The sequence below is a fragment of the Anomaloglossus baeobatrachus genome, chromosome 4 (genome assembly GCF_048569485.1).
Source record: "Anomaloglossus baeobatrachus isolate aAnoBae1 chromosome 4, aAnoBae1.hap1, whole genome shotgun sequence".
Classification (NCBI taxonomy): Eukaryota; Metazoa; Chordata; class Amphibia; order Anura; family Aromobatidae; genus Anomaloglossus; species Anomaloglossus baeobatrachus.
In genome coordinates this window covers 34,715,847-34,733,575 of record NC_134356.1, presented here as the reverse complement: position 1 = coordinate 34,733,575, position 17,729 = coordinate 34,715,847, and the positions used below count along the sequence as shown (strand labels likewise).

Here is a 17,729-nt window from a genome sequence, read left to right as displayed (position 1 = left end):
CCCCAGAATTGCATGAAACTCTCAGCACAGTGTGGCCCCCAATGTCCTGTGTGCACCCCCCCCAGTCCTGTGTGCACCCCCCCAGTCCTGTGTGCACCCCCCCCAGTCCTGTGTGCACCCCCCCAGTCGTGTGTCCAGCCCCCCCAGTCGTGTGTGCAGCCCCCCCGTGATGTCTGTGCAGCCCCCCCCGTGATGTCTGTGCAGCCCCCCCCGTGATGTCTGTGCAGCCCCCCCCAGTGATGTCTGTGCAGCCCCCCCCAGTGATGTCTGTGCAGCCCCCCCAGTGATGTCTGTGCAGCCCCCCCAGTGATGTCTGTGCAGCCCCCCCAGTGATGTCTGTGCAGCCCCCCCAGTGATGTCTGTGCAGCCCCCCACAGTGATGTCTGTGCAGCCCCCCACAGTGATGTCTGTGCAGCCCCCCACAGTGATGTCTGTGCAGCCCCCCACAGTGATGTCTGTGCAGCCCCCCACAGTGATGTCTGTGCAGCCCCCCACAGTGATGTCTGTGCCTCCCCACAGTGATGTCTGTGCCTCCCCACAGTGGTGTCTGTGCCTCCCCACAGTGGTGTCTGTGCCTCCCCACAGTGGTGTCTGTGCCTCCCCACAGTGATGTCTGTGCAGCCCCCCACAGTGATGTCTGTGCCTCCCCACAGTGGTGTCTGTGCCTCCCCACAGTGGTGTCTGTGCCTCCCCACAGTGGTGTCTGTGCCTCCCCACAGTGGTGTCTGTGCCTCCCCACAGTGGTGTCTGTGCCTCCCCACAGTGGTGTCTGTGCCTCCCCACAGTGGTGTCTGTGCCTCCCCACAGTGGTGTCTGTGCCCCCAGCCCCGCGTGTGGTGTCTGTGCCCCCAGCCCCGCGTGTGGTGTCTGTGCCCCCAGCCCCGCGTGTGGTGTCTGTGCCCCCAGCCCCGCGTGTGGTGTCTGTGCCCCCAGCCCCGCGTGTGGTGTCTGTGCCCCCAGCCCCGCGTGTGGTGTCTGTGCCCCCAGCCCCGCGTGTGGTGTCTGTGCCCCCAGCCCCATGCCCCCAGTTAATTAATTGCTTCACCCAATATAGCAGGGTCATTTAAACATTGATAATTTTGTGCGGCCCCCGAAGGTTGGTAGAAATTTCCAAATGGCCCCCGACAGAAAAAAGGTTCCCCACCCCTGACCTAGACCAACGAACTTGTTCAAGGGCCGCACCAAAGACTTCTTAAATTCCTGAATGGGGTTGCTAGGCAACGGGGTATAGGTAGCTTTGTCAGATAACTGTCGGAGGCACTCTTGGACATACTGTTGCCGTGTCAGGAGGACAATATTGCCCCCCTTATCTGCCTCGCGGAACACCGTGTCCTCCCAACCCCGCATAATGCGAAAGGCTGTCAATTCGCCCTGACTCAGATTCTGAGTGGGGTTAGTGTGACGTCCTGGGCAAGCCAGGGGTCACAGGTCACAACAACACCACATGCACCCCACATTCCCTGCAGGTACAACAGCTAACCAAAAATCCTTGTTGCCTTCCTCCAGGGGCTGATGTCCACACCAGGGGGTGAGCCAGGCGGTTGGCTCCGCCCACCGAGGAGTACACAGCCCTGGAGGCAGGAAGAACCAGGCAATTAAGGAAAGGTAGAGAAAGTGAGAGGAAGCAGATAGAGTTTAGAGAGTGAAGTAAAGTGGTAAAGGAGGAAAGTAAGCTGAAGTGACAGCAAAGGAACCGTTTGTAAAGCCTGAAGTTAGTCCGTGGCTGTGTGCCTGGACAGTGTCAGCAAGGTCAGCAGACGGCGGTGAGAGTCAGCAGTGGGACTGTCTGGAGGTTGCTGGAAGGACCGCGGACGGGTAGTGGCCCAGCGGTCTGGAACAGTATACAAAGGACAGTCAGCACCAGGGCAGGGGCCTTTCGGATCCCGGCAAGGCTAGGAGTCGCCATAATTTGCCAAATCCGTCAGTGACGGGGACCTCTGTCTCCTAACAACCAAGTCCCGATTGAAGGCAACAGTCCGACCGTGAAGGGGAGACACCGCCACCGCCAGGGCACCAGTTTCCCCAGGGCCAGCGCCTGCGGGCAAAGTAGAGCTCCTTCGGCCCAGCTTGAAGCCGAGGAGCGGGTAACCGGTGGGGACCCATCGCTAGGACTTAAGAACTTAACATAGGTGCAGGGAAGAGACCATCACCGCCAACTGCAGGGAACAGCAGCACCGTGAACCGTCCGAGGGACCCGTCCAACCAGCCGTTTGTTTACCGAGAACTGTGTCCTGGTTACTGGCTGAGTGAGTACCTCCGTGCCGTGCGGCACAGCGCTGCCCCTGCGCCCCTGCACCTCCACAGGCCCCATACCCGCCTGCCCACCATTCCAACCCCATCACTGGGCCCCGGGAGCACCACAACCCCTACCCACGGAGGGGCACATCAACAACCGGCTGCTCCACACCATCACTCCCGGGCTCCCCATACAGAGCAGCGGTGGTGTTAACGAGTCACCACAACCGTGGGTGGCGTCACGGACATTAAACCATCCCAACAACCCAATCCCCTTTTCACTCACGGGCGAGGAGCGCCGCTCGAGTCCCCGGGATCCGGCTCATCGCTCGAGCCACCGAGCAGCGGCAGCAGCAGGCCGCGGCAGCCGGACCCGAGCAGGAGGGAGTGCGCGGCGTCCCCTCCTCCGCCCGCGACATTAGTATAGATCAATGCCTCAATGTCTTTAAGGACAGTATCCTGATACAAGTCTACCAAATTACCCGGTACCGTGGGGGGATAAAAATCGGATTTAATCCCTTTAGTGAACCTATTTACTGGTAACGCAGAAGTAGCCACACTGGGGCTAGACCCATGATGGGGTTCATTCAGACTGAGGAGTACCTCAGCGTCCCGAACCACATCTGCGTCAAAAGCACCCGTGACATCGAAGTGGTTACTATCAACAGTGCACGGGATATGCCCCTCCGGAGTAGATCCCGGACTGCCCGGCGCAGACTGAAAATGTTTGTATAAATGGATCTTACGGATAGCTTTAAACAAATCCACCCTAAACTCAGCAAAAATCAAAAGGTTCAGGAATACAAAATTTCAGACCCTTGGAAAGTACGGAAATCATGTCAGGAGATAGAGAATGAGAGGAAAGGTTGATGATTGTGTTCACACTAGACTGAGTGACAGAGGGACTATTCACATTCCGCCAGGACACAGATTTCCTCTTGCGCCCTCTGCCCCGTGCGTTTCTTCCTGCCCCCCCGTCGAGTGCGTTTTCTAAAGGGGCAGTAGCTCTAAACGCACCTGAGTTACCCCCAGAGGGGCCTGCGACCACCTCCTCGGAGCCACTGGACTCCGAGTCGGTGGTCCAGTATCCCCTGTTGGCACCAAAAGTACTCTTCTTCTTAATATGGGGTCTATGCCTATAATTTTTAGTGCTGTCTTTAGCCCAACAGAAAACCTGCTTCCTCTCATAGTCCCTCTTGTCCCTGAGAAATTTTTCTCTTTTTTTATTTTTAATTTTAGTCTGCACGTTCACCAACCTTTTATCAAGTTTTAAACAAAATGCATTCCAATCATCATTTGACATTCTTAATCGTGTATCTTGTTTTAGAGCATCCAGTTCAGAGTTCAGAACAGCATAGTCCTCCTTGTTTTTATCCAATACAAGATGCAACAGTTTTTTAGAGCACTCCAATTGTATATTTTCCCATTGCTGGGTAAACGCAGTGTCCTCTTGGAAGTGTGAAAGGGTCTTGATAACCCGTAGTCCACGTGGGACCCGATCACATTCAACATACGATTGCAAAGACTGAACAGTCCAAAATAATCTCACTTCCTTTTCTGCCTATGTCTGTATCCGAAATTCCAAGGTTTTAACTCCTAAAACCTCCGTGTCCTTCTTAAAATTACATTCTCCGTTTTGCTGGCCTGCAGAAGGTTGTCCTTCCATCGAGGGGGGGCAACCCTCAGCAACTTTTACTACAAGTTGATGCCAAACTAATCATTAATTATGGAGCTCAGGGGGCATTGGGGTTAAATGATCGCGTGGATCTGTCAGTTTTTCTGTAGGTCCTCCATATGTGTGTGCTTTGACATATTTTGCATATGTATTCCTTCGGTGTCCTTTCTTTCACCGAGGAGGTGGTCGCAGGCCCCTCTGGGGGTAACTCAGGTGCGTTTAGAGCTACTGCCCCTTTAGAAAACGCACTTGACGGGGGGGCAGGAAGAAACGCACGGGGCAGAGGGCGCAAGAGGAAATCTGTGTCCTGGCGGAATTGAATAGTCCCTCTGTCACTCAGTCTAGTGTGAACACAATCATCAACCTTTCCTCTCATTCTCTATCTCCTGACATGATTTCCGTACTTTCCAAGGGTCTGAAATTTTGTATTCCTGAACCTTTTGATTTTGCTGAGTTTAGGGTGGATTTGTTTAAAGCTATCCGTAAGATCCATTTATACAAACATTTTCAGTCTGCGCCGGGCAGTCCGGGATCTACTCCGGAGGGGCATATCCCGTGCACTGTTGATAGTAACCACTTCGATGTCACGGGTGCTTTTGACGCAGATGTGGTTCGGGACGCTGAGGTACTCCTCAGTCTGAATGAACCCCATCATGCGTCTAGCCCCAGTGTGGCTACTTCTGCGTTACCAGTAAATAGGTTCACTAAAGGGATTAAATCCGATTTTTATCCTCCTACGGTACCTGGTAATTTGGTGGACTTGTATCAGGATACTGTCCTTAAAGACATTGAGGCATTGATCTATACTAACTCCACTCAGAATCTGAGTCGGGGCGAATTGACTGCCATTCGCATTATGCGGGGTTGGGAGGACACGGTGTTCCGCGAGGCAGATAAGGGGGGCAACATTGTCCTCCTGACACGGCAACAGTATGTCCAAGAGTGCCTCCGACAGTTATCTGACAAAGCCACCTATACCCCGTTGCCTAGCAACCCCATTCAGGAATTTAAGAAGTCTTTGGTGCGGCTCTTGAACAAGTTTGTTGGTCTAGGTGTTCTCTCGCAGACGCAGGCGGACAAATTGATCCCTCCTTACCCTACGAAGCCTTGCTGGTATTGTATACCCAAAGTCCATAAGAGTAGATACAATCCCCCAGGCCGTCCTATAGTGGCTGGTATCGGCTCTTTAACGGAGCCTTTATCACACTATTTGGACTGGCTGCTAAGACCCATTCTTAGTCATATCCCCTCTTATGTCCAGGACACTGGTGACTTTCTGGCACTACTTAAAGGTATAACATGGCAGCAAGGCTTCCAACTAACATCAATTGACGTGGAGAGCCTTTATACCCGCATTCCCCAGCGTTTGGGGGTTCAAGCTGTGAAGGAAATGGTGGCACAGAGTGGGAAGGATGCTCTTAATTGCAATTTTGTGGAGGAGTCCCTTGATTTTGTTCTTTCTAGGAACGCATTTACTTTTTTGGACCGTTGGTACTTGCAGTGCGGGGGTACCGCTATGGGTACCCCTGTCTCTTGTGCCATGGCCAATATATTTTTGGGATCTTTCGAGAGCAAGTATGTGTTTTCCGATACCAACCCCTTTTTGAGGTATATTCGCCACTATTTGAGGTATGTGGACGACATATTCATTGAATGGGATGGCACGGAGGATTTATTCTCTGATTCTGTGTCACATCTTAACAACTCGAATACAATGAATTGATACTCTCAATTTTTTGGACGTTGAGGTTTCCATCAGGGATGGTAATATTCACACTCAATTGTTTAGGAAACCGACGGCATCCAACTCACTCTTACATTTCCAGAGCGCACACCCCCTTCATACTAAGACGGCTTTACCGTACAGTCAATTTCTGCGGGTACGCAGGGCTAATAGTTCTGAGGAGACTTTTCTCCAGCAGTCAATGGAATTAAAGGAAAGGCTTCAGCAATGGGGTTACCCTGAGGAGTTGATTGATTCTGCTTTTGCGAGGGCTAGATCTAGTGTCCATTGTTCTAATCGCACGGGCCGCCCTGACAGAAAGATTGATGATCTGAATAGATTTGTGTTTAGCTTTCGGTTCGGTCCCTTGGAGCATGTCATTAGGAGAACTTTGTATAGGCATTGGCACATTCTGGAAAGAGATCCTACTTTGGTTGTGTGACGCCCTGGGCAAGCCAGGGGTCACAGGTCACAACAACACACACACCCCACATTCCCTGCAGGTACACCAGCTAACCAGAAATCCTTGTTGCCTTCCTCCAGGGGCTGGTGTCCACCCACCAAGGAGTTCACAGCCCTGGAGGCAGGAAGAAGCAGGCAGATAGAGTGTGGAGTTTGAAGAGAATGGAAGTCTAGCTGAGGGCTAGAGAGGAGTTCAGCCAGGGAGGAGGAAGTGGAAGGAAGTGAAGTGTAGTGGAGCTGAAGAAGAAAGCTGAAGTGACAGAGAAGTGAAAGTAGAGAAAGTGCAAAGTGGCAGTTTAGTACAGCTCGAAGTGGTCTGAGGCTGAGTGCCTGGACAGAGACAGCAAGGTCAGCAGACGGAGGAGATTGTCTGGAGTGGGACTGTTTGGAGGTTCCTGGAAGGACGGCGGACGGGTGGTGACCCGGCGGTCTGGAGCAGCGTGCAAAGGACAGTCAGCACCAGGGCAGGGGCCTCTCGGACCCCGGCAAGGCTAGGAGTCGCCATAATTTGCCGAATCCGTCAGTGAAGGGGACATAGATCCCCCAACAACCAAGTCCCGATTGAAGGCAACAGCTCAACCATTACAGGGGAGACACCGCCACCGCCAGGGCACCAGTTTCCCCAGGGCCAGCGCCTGCGGGCAAAGTGTGGAGCTCCTCCGGCCCAGATTGTAGTCGGGGAGCGGGTGACCGGTGGGAATCCATCGCTACCAATAGACGTAACATAGGTGCAGGGAAGAGTGACCATCACCGCCAACTGCAGGGAACCGCAGCACCGTGAACCGTCCGAGGGACCCGTCCAACCAGCCGTTTGTTTACCGAGAACTGTGTCGTGGTTACTGGCTGAGTGAGTACCTCCGTGCCGCAAGGCACAGCGCTGCCCCCGCGTCCCTGCGCCCACCAGGCCCTGCATCTAACCCCATCACCGGGCCCCGGGATCACCAACCCCTACCCACGGAGGGGCAACACAACAACTAGCTGCTCCCCCACCATCACTCCCGGGATCCCCACATCGAGCAGCGGTGGTGAAATCACCACAACCGTGGGTGGCGTCACGGACAATAAACAATATCCCAACACCCAACAAACCCCCTTTCACTCACGGGCGAGGAGCGCCGCTCGAGAACCCCCGAGATCCGGCCCACAGCTCGAGCCACCACTGAGCAGCGGCAGCCGCCGGACCCGAGCAGAAGGGGTGAGCGCAGTGTGCTGACACCCTCCTCCCCGCCCGCGACAACTTGGCGTCACGAACAGGATCCTACCGCTCTGCCGTCTGGTAGAGGTGCACCTTGTGACCGCCGGAGGTATCCGGCTGAAAAATTTCAAAAGCCGCCATCTTTGGCGCGAAAAGTTCCCGCTCGAGCGTCTTCTCGAGTAGCAGAGGCGCGAAGGCCAAAACCCCGCCCCAAAGGGGAGTGGCTGAAGAGAAGCTAAGGGGGACGCAGATGGAGGAATGGCGGCGTCCTCGAGTTGGAGCGCGGGAATGCCCGCGACCGGAGCATCCAAGCTCTGGGGGAAACGAGGAGGAGTAGCCTTTGAAGACTGCGGCCCGGGTGAGCTTTCCGCCGGGACCGCTAAGTGGCTGGAGCGGGAGTTAGGGCGGTTCTGCTTGAAGGTGAGGGCGCAGAGCTTACAGCAGTTGATGGACTGGAAGGCGGAGATGCGCAGAATGGTTGCCGTAGTGGGAGCCCGTGAGCAAGGGGCCGCTGCAGCCGTGCCGCGTCGCGATCAGTCCACCCAAACCCCAGAACCGGCCCTGATCGAGTGGGAGACGGACATCAGCACCGCAGCCGGGGGTCTGGAAAGAATGACGCTGATGGAGGAAGAGGTTCCAGGTACGCCGCCTCCGCCGCCGTTCCTAACGGCTGTCAGTGGTTCGGGGTTGAACTGCCGGTGGAAGGAGAACCCCCTGTACTGCTCGGTCCCGGAGTGGGCCGACCCCCCGCGGTGGTAGTCGCCTCAAGGGCAGCGGATGCCCGCTGCAACAGTCCCCGTTGGAACCACCACTGAGTTTGATTTGAAAAATGTTGAAACATGATAAGTTATGTTACCGGTACCGTTTCCGCAATTGCCGCCTCCGGAGAGGCAGATTGGAGGGAGGGCCCGCAGCAGAGCAGGCTGGGGCCCAGCCACCACAGGAACCGGTGGCTACCCTCTGGAGGGGAAGGACAGATCCCGCTCGGGTAACTTGTGCTGGACTGTGGGTCAAGGGGTGCTGCCTGGGTTTTAGGGGCAGCATCAGGGCCAGGTTGCTTGGGTGGGAGAGAGCGGAAACCGTAACCGTTAACCGTTTGAAACCGTTAGTAACGTTTAAGAATGAACCTCCCGATGTGGGATGATGTCCTAAGTTGTTATGTTACCGTTTTTTCTATTTTACAGAAAACAAAAAGGAAAATAAAATCGGTGTTGGACGGGCAGCCTGAAGACGGTCTGCGTTTTGCTAAGGGGGAATGTGACGCCCTGGGCAAGCCAGGGGTCACAGGTCACAACAACACACACACCCCACATTCCGTGCAGGTACACCAGCTAACCAGAAATCCTTGTTGCCTTCCTCCAGGGGCTGGTGTCCACACCAGGGGGTGGAGCCAGGCGGTTGGTGTCCACCCACCAAGGAGTTCACAGCCCTGGAGGCAGGAAGAAGCAGGCAGATAGAGTGTGGAGTTTGAAGAGAATGGAAGTCTAGCTGAGGGCTAGAGAGGAGTTCAGCCAGGGAGGAGGAGGTGGAAGGAAGTGAAGTGTAGTGGAGCTGAAGAAGAAAGCTGAAGTGACAGAGAAGTGAAAGTAGAGAAAGTGGAAAGTGGCAGTTTAGTACAGCCTGAAGTGGTCTGAGGCTGTGTGCCTGGACAGAGACAGCAAGGTCAGCAGACGGCGGAGATTGTCTGGAGTGGGACTGTTTGGAGGTTCCTGGAAGGACCGCGGACGGGTGGTGACCCGGCCGTCTGGAGCAGCGTGCAAAGGACAGTCAGCACCAGGGCAGGGGCCTCTCGGACCCCGGCAAGGCTAGGAGTCGCCATAATTTGCCGAATCCGTCAGTGAAGGGGACATAGATCCCCCAACAACCAAGTCCCGAATGAAGGCAACAGCTCAACCATTACAGGGGAGACACCGCCACCGCCAGGGCACCAGTTTCCCCAGGGCCAGCGCCTGCGGGCAAAGTGTGGAGCTCCTCCGGCCCAGATTGTAGTCGGGGAGCAGGTAACCGGTGGGAATCCATCGCTACCAATAGACGTAACATAGGTGCAGGGAAGAGTGACCATCACCGCCAACTGCAGGGAACCGCAGCACCGTGAACCGTCCGAGGGACCCGTTCAACCAGCCGTTTGTTTACCGAGAACTGTGTCGTGGTTACTGGCTGAGTGAGTACCTCCGTGCCGCAAGGCACAGCGCTGCCCCCGCGTCCCTGCGCCCACCAGGCCCTGCATCTAACCCCATCACCGGGCCCCGGGATCACCAACCCCTACCCACGGAGGGGCAACACAACAACTAGCTGCTCCCCCACCATCACTCCCGGGATCCCCACATCGAGCAGCGGTGGTGAAATCACCACAACCGTGGGTGGCGTCACGGACAATAAACAATATCCCAACACCCAACAAACCCCCTTTCACTCACGGGCGAGGAGCGCCGCTCGAGAACCCCCGGGATCCGGCCCACAGCTCGAGCCACCACTGAGCAGCGGCAGGCGCCGGACCCGAGCAGAAGGGGTGAGCGCGGTGTGCCGACACCCTCCTCCCCGCCCGCGACAGTTGAAATGACCAAGGCTAATCCTTTGGTCTCGTTCAGACGTTGCGTTAACCTACGGGATAAACTAGTGAGAAATAGACTTACCAGTCCCTCTGTGTGGCTCGATAGATGCTGCCCGCCGGGTAACTACCGGTGTGGCAACTGCAGATTTTGTAACCTGCATCTCACTGGCCGATCCCTACAGGTGTGTTCACACTCACATTCGGTCCTCCAGTTTATTTCTTGTAAAACTAAATTCGTTGTCTATGTGATTTTCTGCCCTAGTGGCAGATTTTACATAGGCAAAACAATCAGATGTTTATACGTCAGGTTCAGGGAGCACTACAATTCAGTAATGTCAGGCAAAGGTTCTCCTAGACCAGTGATGGCGAACCTAGGGCACGCAGAGCCCTTTGTGCTGGCACGCCGCTGTCGCCACACTGAGCCACTTTGATATGCTGGTGTGATCGCGCCAGCAGATCAAGGTGGTGTTTAGCAGAGGAGACATTTCTCCTCGCTCTGACACTCCTCCTCTCCTGGGCTGCAGGCCTGTTGCCTAGGAGACGGAGGAGCGTCAGTAGGCGGCGCCGGGGTCTTGTGGACTGGCCGCGCGGGAACTGAAGTGACTGAGGACGCAGCAGCGGAGGAGTGGTGGCTAGAAGGTGAGTTTTTTTTTTGTTTTTTTTTTTAAGCTGTGTGCGTGGCTGTGCCAAAGTGTGGGGGGACAGAGCCAGCATGGGGGGAACATGGAGCGCACGGGGGACAGAGCCAGCACGGGGTATACCGAGCACGGGGGAAACATGGGGAGCACGGAGGACAGAGCCAGCACGGGAGGGGAACATGGAGCGCACGGGGGAAACATGGGGAACATGGGGACAGAGCCAGCACGGGAGGGGAACATGGAGCGCACAGGGGAAACATGGGGAGCATGGAGGACAGAGCCAGCACGGGAGGGGAACATGGAGCGCACAGGGGAAACATGGGGAGCATGGGGACAGAGCCAGCACGGGAGGGGAACATGGAGCGCACAGGGGAAACGTGGGGAGCATGGGGGACAGAGCCAGCACGGGAGGGGAACATGGAGCGCACAGGGGAAACATGGGGAGCATGGGGGACAGAGCCAGCACGGGAGGGGAACATGGAGCGCACAGGGGAAACGTGGGGAGCATGGGGGACAGAGCCAGCACGGGAGGGGAACATGGAGCGCACAGGGGAAACATGGGGAGCATGGGGGACAGAGCCAGCACGGGAGGGGAACATGGAGCGCACAGGGGAAACATGGGGAGCATGGGGGACAGAGCCAGCATGGGAGGAACATGGAGCGCACAGGGGAAACATGGGGAGCATGGGGGACAGAGCCAGCACGGGAGGGGAACATGGAGCGCACAGGGGAAACATGGGGAGCATGGAGGACAGAGCCAGCATGGGAGGGGAACATGGAGCGCACAGGGGAAACATGGGGAGCATGGAGGACAGAGCCAGCACGGGAGGGGAACATGGAGCGCACAGGGGAAACATGGGGAGCATGGGGGACAGAGCCAGCATGGGAGGGGAACATGGAGCGCACAGGGGAAACGTGGGGAGCATGGGGGACAGAGCCAGCACGGGAGGGGAACATGGAGCGCACAGGGGAAACATGGGGAGCATGGAGGACAGAGCCAGCACGGGAGGGGAACATGGAGCGCACAGGGGAAACATGGGGAGCATGGGGGACAGAGCCAGCACGGGAGGGGAACATGGAGCGCACAGGGGAAACATGGGGAGCATGGGGGACAGAGCCAGCACGGGAGGGGAACATGGAGCGCACAGGGGAAACGTGGGGAGCATGGGGGACAGAGCCAGCACGGGAGGGGAACATGGAGCACACAGGGGAAACATGGGGAGCATGGGGGACAGAGCCAGCACGGGAGGAACATGGAGCGCACAGGGGAAACATGGGGAGCATGGGGGACAGAGCCAGCACGGGAGGGGAACATGGAGCGCACAGGGGAAACATGGGGAGCATGGGGGACAGAGCCAGCACGGGAGGGGAACATGGAGCGCACAGGGGAAACATGGGGAGCATGGGGGACAGAGCCAGCACGGGAGGAACATGGAGCGCACAGGGGAAACATGGGGAGCATGGGGGACAGAGCCAGCACGGGAGGGGAACATGGAGCGCACGGGGGAAACGTGGGGAGCATGGGGGACAGAGCCAGCACGGAGCAAACATGGGAGCACGGGGCAGAGCACGGGGCATATACAAACAGCACGGGGCAAACATGGGAGCACGGGGCATATACAAACAGAGCACGGGGCAAACAGAGCACGGGGCAAACATGGGAGCACGGGGCATATACAAACAGAGCACGGGGCAAACAGAGCACGGGGCAAACAGAGCACGGGGCAAACAGAGCACGGGGCATACAGAGCACGGGGCATACAGAGCACGGGGCATACAGAGCATGGGGCAAACATGGGAGCACGGGGCAAACATGGCTGCAAAGATGGGGGAAACGTGCAAAGAGGGAGAGAAATTTGCAAAGAGGGAGAGAAACGGCTGCAAAGATGGGGGAAACATGGCTGCAAGGATGGGGGAAACATGACTGCAAGGATGGGGGGTAAACATGACTGCAAGGATGGGGGGAAACAAGCCAGGATGGGGTACATTTAGCAGGAAGGGAAACATGCCAGGAAGGGGTACATTTACCAGTATGGGGGATACATTTACCAGGATGGGGGGATACATTTACCAGAATAGGGGGAAACATGAAAGGATGGGGGGAAACATGCCAGGATGGGGGTACATGAACATACCAGGATGGGGAACATTTAGCAGGAAGGGTGACATTTACCAGGATGGGGTACATTTACCAGGAAAGGGGACATTTACCAGGATAAGGGAACATGCCTGGATGAGGTACATATACCAGGATGGGGTCATTTAACAGCATGGGGGAACATTCCAGGATGGGATACATTTACAATGATGAGGTATATTTACCAGGATGGGGTACATTTACCAGGATCGGGTACATTTACCAGGATGGGGTACATTTACCAGGATGGGGTACATTTACCAGGATGGGGCCATGATGTGGACAAATATACCAGAATGTAAGAAATATATATCAGGATGGGGGACATGTTTGCCAGGAAGGGGGACAGAACTACACAATGAAGGGGGGGGGGAGCAACTCGTACATCTTTATGGGATTTCAAGATGTTCAGACTTTGAAATGTAGATGTGGATTACAGGGTGACATCTGATTGCATTCTATGCTAAAATCTCTAATATGCTGCAATTTTTATTCCAGAAGGAATAATCCAACTGCTGTGTCTGGAAAGGGCAGGGGCTCAGCTTCAATGTGTGGTAAGCATGCACGAGCATGATGCCCCCTGCTGAAGAGAAGAGAAGACTGCAAAGGTAAGGTTACAATCAATTATTTACATAATAGGATTGGTTGGCACTTCGGAAAAAAAAATGGGTTGAGGGCTAGAGTTTGGGCACTCGGCCTGTAAAAGGTTCGCCATGACTGTCCTAGACTGATTTCTCTCATCCGCGAGCATCATAATGGTAACCCTGATGTCCTCCGTTTTGCTGGCCTGCAGAAGGTTGTCCTCCCATCGAGGGGGGGCAACCTTCAGCAACTTTTACTACAAGTTGAGGCCAAACTAATCATTAATTATGGAGCTCAGGGGGCATTGGGGTTAAATGATTGCGTGGATCTGTCAGTTTTTCTGTAGGTCCTCCATATGTGTGTGCTTTGACATATTTTGCATATGTATTCCTTCGGTGTCCTTTCTTTCTTCTTTTTTGGTATAATCGTTTTGTAATAATCTTGTTTTTATTGTTTTGTATTGTGGCATGGTGTGTTCCATGTTTTATATGCACATTACATTCTCCTATGTATGTTTTTATGTGGCATGCGACGCACCTGTGAGCACTCCTATATAGGGGGCGCCGTTGTAGCTCCACATATGAACCTGTGGAAGCCTAATTAGTTAGGCGAAACAGCTGTCGTCCTCTACCTGGGAGCCAGCTCACAGCTCGTCTCCTGCTTTTTACCCTGCACCGTCTAATAAACTAAAGATTCCTGCACAGCGGTACGGAGTGCGGTCCCTCATTTTCTTCACTCATCCACATACTGAGTATACAATGCACTCACTGAGCTCCCTCTAGTGGTGATGGAAGGCAGCAGGATTTTTACTCACTACTAGGATAGTGTGTATATATTGCACTCAGTGAGCTCCCTCTGGTGGCGATTAAAGGCAGCAGGATTTTTACTCACCACTAGGAAGAGCTTAGTACATACTTTGTATACATTGCACTAGTGAGCTCCCTCTAGTGGCAATTAAAGGCAATACGATTTTTACTCACCACTAGGGGGAGCTTAGTATATATTGTGTATACATTGCACTAAGTGAGCTCCCTCTAGTGGCAGTGGAAGGCAGCAGGATTTTTACTTCCTACTAGGGAGGATACTGTGTATACATTGCACTCAGTGAGCTCCCTCTGGTGGCGATTAAAGGCAGCAGGATTTTTACTCACCACTAGGAAGAGCTTAGTACATACTGTGTATACAATGCACAAGTGAGCTCCCTCTAGTGGCGATTAATTGCAGCAGGATTATTATTGTATAACTCTAGGGCTCTTTAGTGAATTTGGATCTCTTGTTTTTGAAAAATTAAATTCTTGAGTTATGTTTTTTTTCTGCACCTATCTACCCATAGATAGGCATTGGCAGCTTGTTACATGTATGATACAGCTTCCTGTGCTGCTGCCGTGATGGGCAGTGTTGCTATTAGTCAACTACTTGTGGTACGTTTGGGTCTAAACCACAGCTCTCGTCACAAAACTGCTGAAAAGCTTCTTGTCCATATGCACAAATTGTCTCAGACCTCCTGGATGCTGGGATCAAAATAGGCTGGACTGACAATCTGCTTTAGCATCAGAAATCACAAGAAATGGGTTTAAACTAAGTATATAATTCACTGGTTGCAGTTTAGACCCTGCAAGAAGCTCTACACTTTTTGTGGGCACTGTCATTCTTGGTGGTTTTCTGATTTGCACTATCATTTTCTGAGAGACATGATGTATGGCGATGGTTTATGGGCACTGTGTGTGGTACTGTTGGCACAGTGTGTGATACAATTATATTCAGGAAGCATAATTGTGAGGCACTGTTATATTCTGGGTGCATAGTATGAGGAACGATGAGGATTTTGTCTTAGTATAGAGGGTATGGCTATGTGCCCACGGGACTCTGTAACTGCGGATATATCCACAGGTACATCCGCAGGTTTCCCGCAGCTGCTCCCCGGAATCCACAGCTATACATTGCTGCGGATTCTAGCAGAATAGCTGCGGTAAACCTGCGGGCATTTGTGCAACTTACCTGCGGAAGTCCCGGCCTCTATCTCCATAGTGGAGAGGCGGGACCATCCCCAGGTATTTCCGCATCAATAATTGACATGTAGTTAAGTGCGGCTGTGGTACATCTACAGCATGTTCCACAGCTGCACATACCGCAGCATGGACACAGACACTCCCCATGTCCCATAGGATAACATGGGGGAGTGTCTGTAGTTGCTAAAACCTGCGGATTTATCTAGAAAATCCAGATAAATCTGCAGGTTTTCCACGGCAAAATCCTCGGTTACAGAGTCCCTTGGGCACATAGCCTAAGGATGTTTGGCAAAAAATGATGCACAAAAGACACTGCCAGCAAACTTTACAGAGACAAGTTGTGGTCTAGAGAAATTGTAACAGAGGTCAGGGTTGGAAGGAAAACAAAAAGGAAGGTGCCTCTGGTGTGTGACTCAATTAACTAGGACCTGCCACCAGGATTTTATCCTTTAAATCATTGCCAGACCAGCACGTTGTCAGACATGAAAAAATCTCAGTGTTTTTGTCTTCTACTGCACAACTGAGCATTTGAGGGCAGCACGTGGATGGCAGTTCCTAGAAGAAGAACCGAACAACTCTATACAACCCAATTCTATACAACAAAACAACCGAGTTCTTCTATAATGCAATGCTCCAGGATTTGGCCAAGATTTAGTTTAAAGTTCGGCTCGAACTTGACTCCGGACTCCAAGGGGTAATAAGTCAAAGGGGTGTAAAATGGTTGTAGTAAAGACTAGGGGGCTGCAAAAAGAAGTAAAATAGAGGTAAGAGCAGGACAGTTGCCCTGGAAACAAATACGGATAGGAAATAATTATTTTAAAAAAGTAACGTGGGGTCCCCCTAATTTTGATAACCAGACAAAAGTAAGGCAGACAGCTGGGGGCTGGTATTATCAGGCTAATCCCATCTTAAACAAAAAAAAAACAAAAAAAAAAAACAGTCGGCAGCAGCCCCCGACATGGCGCATCCATTAGACAAACCAATTCTATCCTTTGCATGACTTTTTTCAATTGCCCTGGTGTGGTGGCAATCAGGGTAATACTTTTGGGATTGATGTCAGCTTTGTCGTGACAGCTGGCATCAAGCCCAGGTGTTAGCAAAGCGTCTATCAGACATCCCCCATTACTAAACCAATAAGTGAAAGGAAAAAAAAAAACCACAGAGGAAAAAAATAGTTTATTTGCACAAAGACGTCCCCACACTATCCCTCGTTCACTAATGTAGTAATTTTAAAAAAAATCCTCTAAGTTCCGATGTAATCCAATGGTAGACTGTGCCACGAAGTCCATTGAATTCTATAGAGCCTCGTAGTGAGCACGAGTTTGCCTAGATGACTCACGGTCAGCGGCAGATGCGAAATTTCTAATGCTTGTACCTGCAGCTGACCTATGGAACCTTATTCTCAGAATGAGGCTAAATAGGATTCGATTGACATCATGCTACATTACTCCATTGGATTACATAGGAACTTCAAAGATTTTTTTAAATTAATAAATTGGTGAACGAGGGAGTGTGGTGGAGTCTTTATTCAAATAAACTATTTTTTCCTTTGTGAGTTTTTTTTTACATTTCACTTACCATTTTAGTAATGGGGGGTGTTTGATAGACACCTCTCTATTGCTAATCCCAAGGGCTTGATGTCAGCTGGCACTACAAAACCGATATCAATCCCAAAAGTATTACCCCGAATGGCACCGCACCAGGGCAATTGGGAAGAGCCGGGCAAAGCACCAGAATTGGCACATGCAATGGATGCAATACTTCTGGGGTTGCTGCAGGCTATTTTTAGGCTGGGAAGGGCCAAATAACCATGGGCCTTCGCAGCCTGATAATGGCAGCCTCAGCTGTCTGTTTCATCTGGTCTGGTTATTAGTGGAACCCACGTGATTTTTTTAAATGATTTATTTTATTCGCAGGACCATCGAGGCATCTTCCCCATGCTAAAAGCTTGTTGATTGGCTATGCTGCAGCCTTTCAACAAAAACTTTATTCAGCGTCCAAACAACATCCGAATGCTGACCTTGACCACTAAGTGTTCAGCATGACTGTGAACTTTACAGTTAGGGTTTGCTCATACCTATTTAGGAGTGCTGACAAATCATGTTAGACTGCTCTGGCATGTAAATTAAATTTAAAGGGGCTGTTCACTACTCAGACAACTCCATATCAATGGTTAGTCTCACCCATGTAAAAAAAAAAAAAAAGAAGCCTCTACTGCCGCCACCAGGCCTCCCAGAGCTTGCATGGCAATCAGTGGCCACTTTATTCAGATGACACGGACATGTGGCGCCGACATCACTACAGGTGAGTACAAGCTATTATTTTATATGTGGGGTATGGTAATGGAGAAGAGGGATGTCCGAATAGTGAACAACCGGTTTAGAGGAATTCTCACCTTTGGCCCAACTTTTATGTTTTTACATTTTTTACAATTTTGTATCATTCCAGTTTGCCTTCTACAATTGTATTTGTTGTACTATGTTTTGTTGACAGCAGAATAAGTTAACAAATGCCAGCGTCAC

The 17,729-nt window shown here is 52.6% G+C and overlaps 1 protein-coding gene across 5 annotated transcripts in view; it reads left to right on the top strand.

Annotated features, from left to right (window-relative positions):
- The window catches only part of LOC142301144 (junctional adhesion molecule-like), an 85,743-nt gene that overhangs the window by 66,610 nt on the left and 1,404 nt on the right, over nucleotides 1–17,729 (top strand). The gene's annotated exons all lie outside the window — the stretch shown is intronic.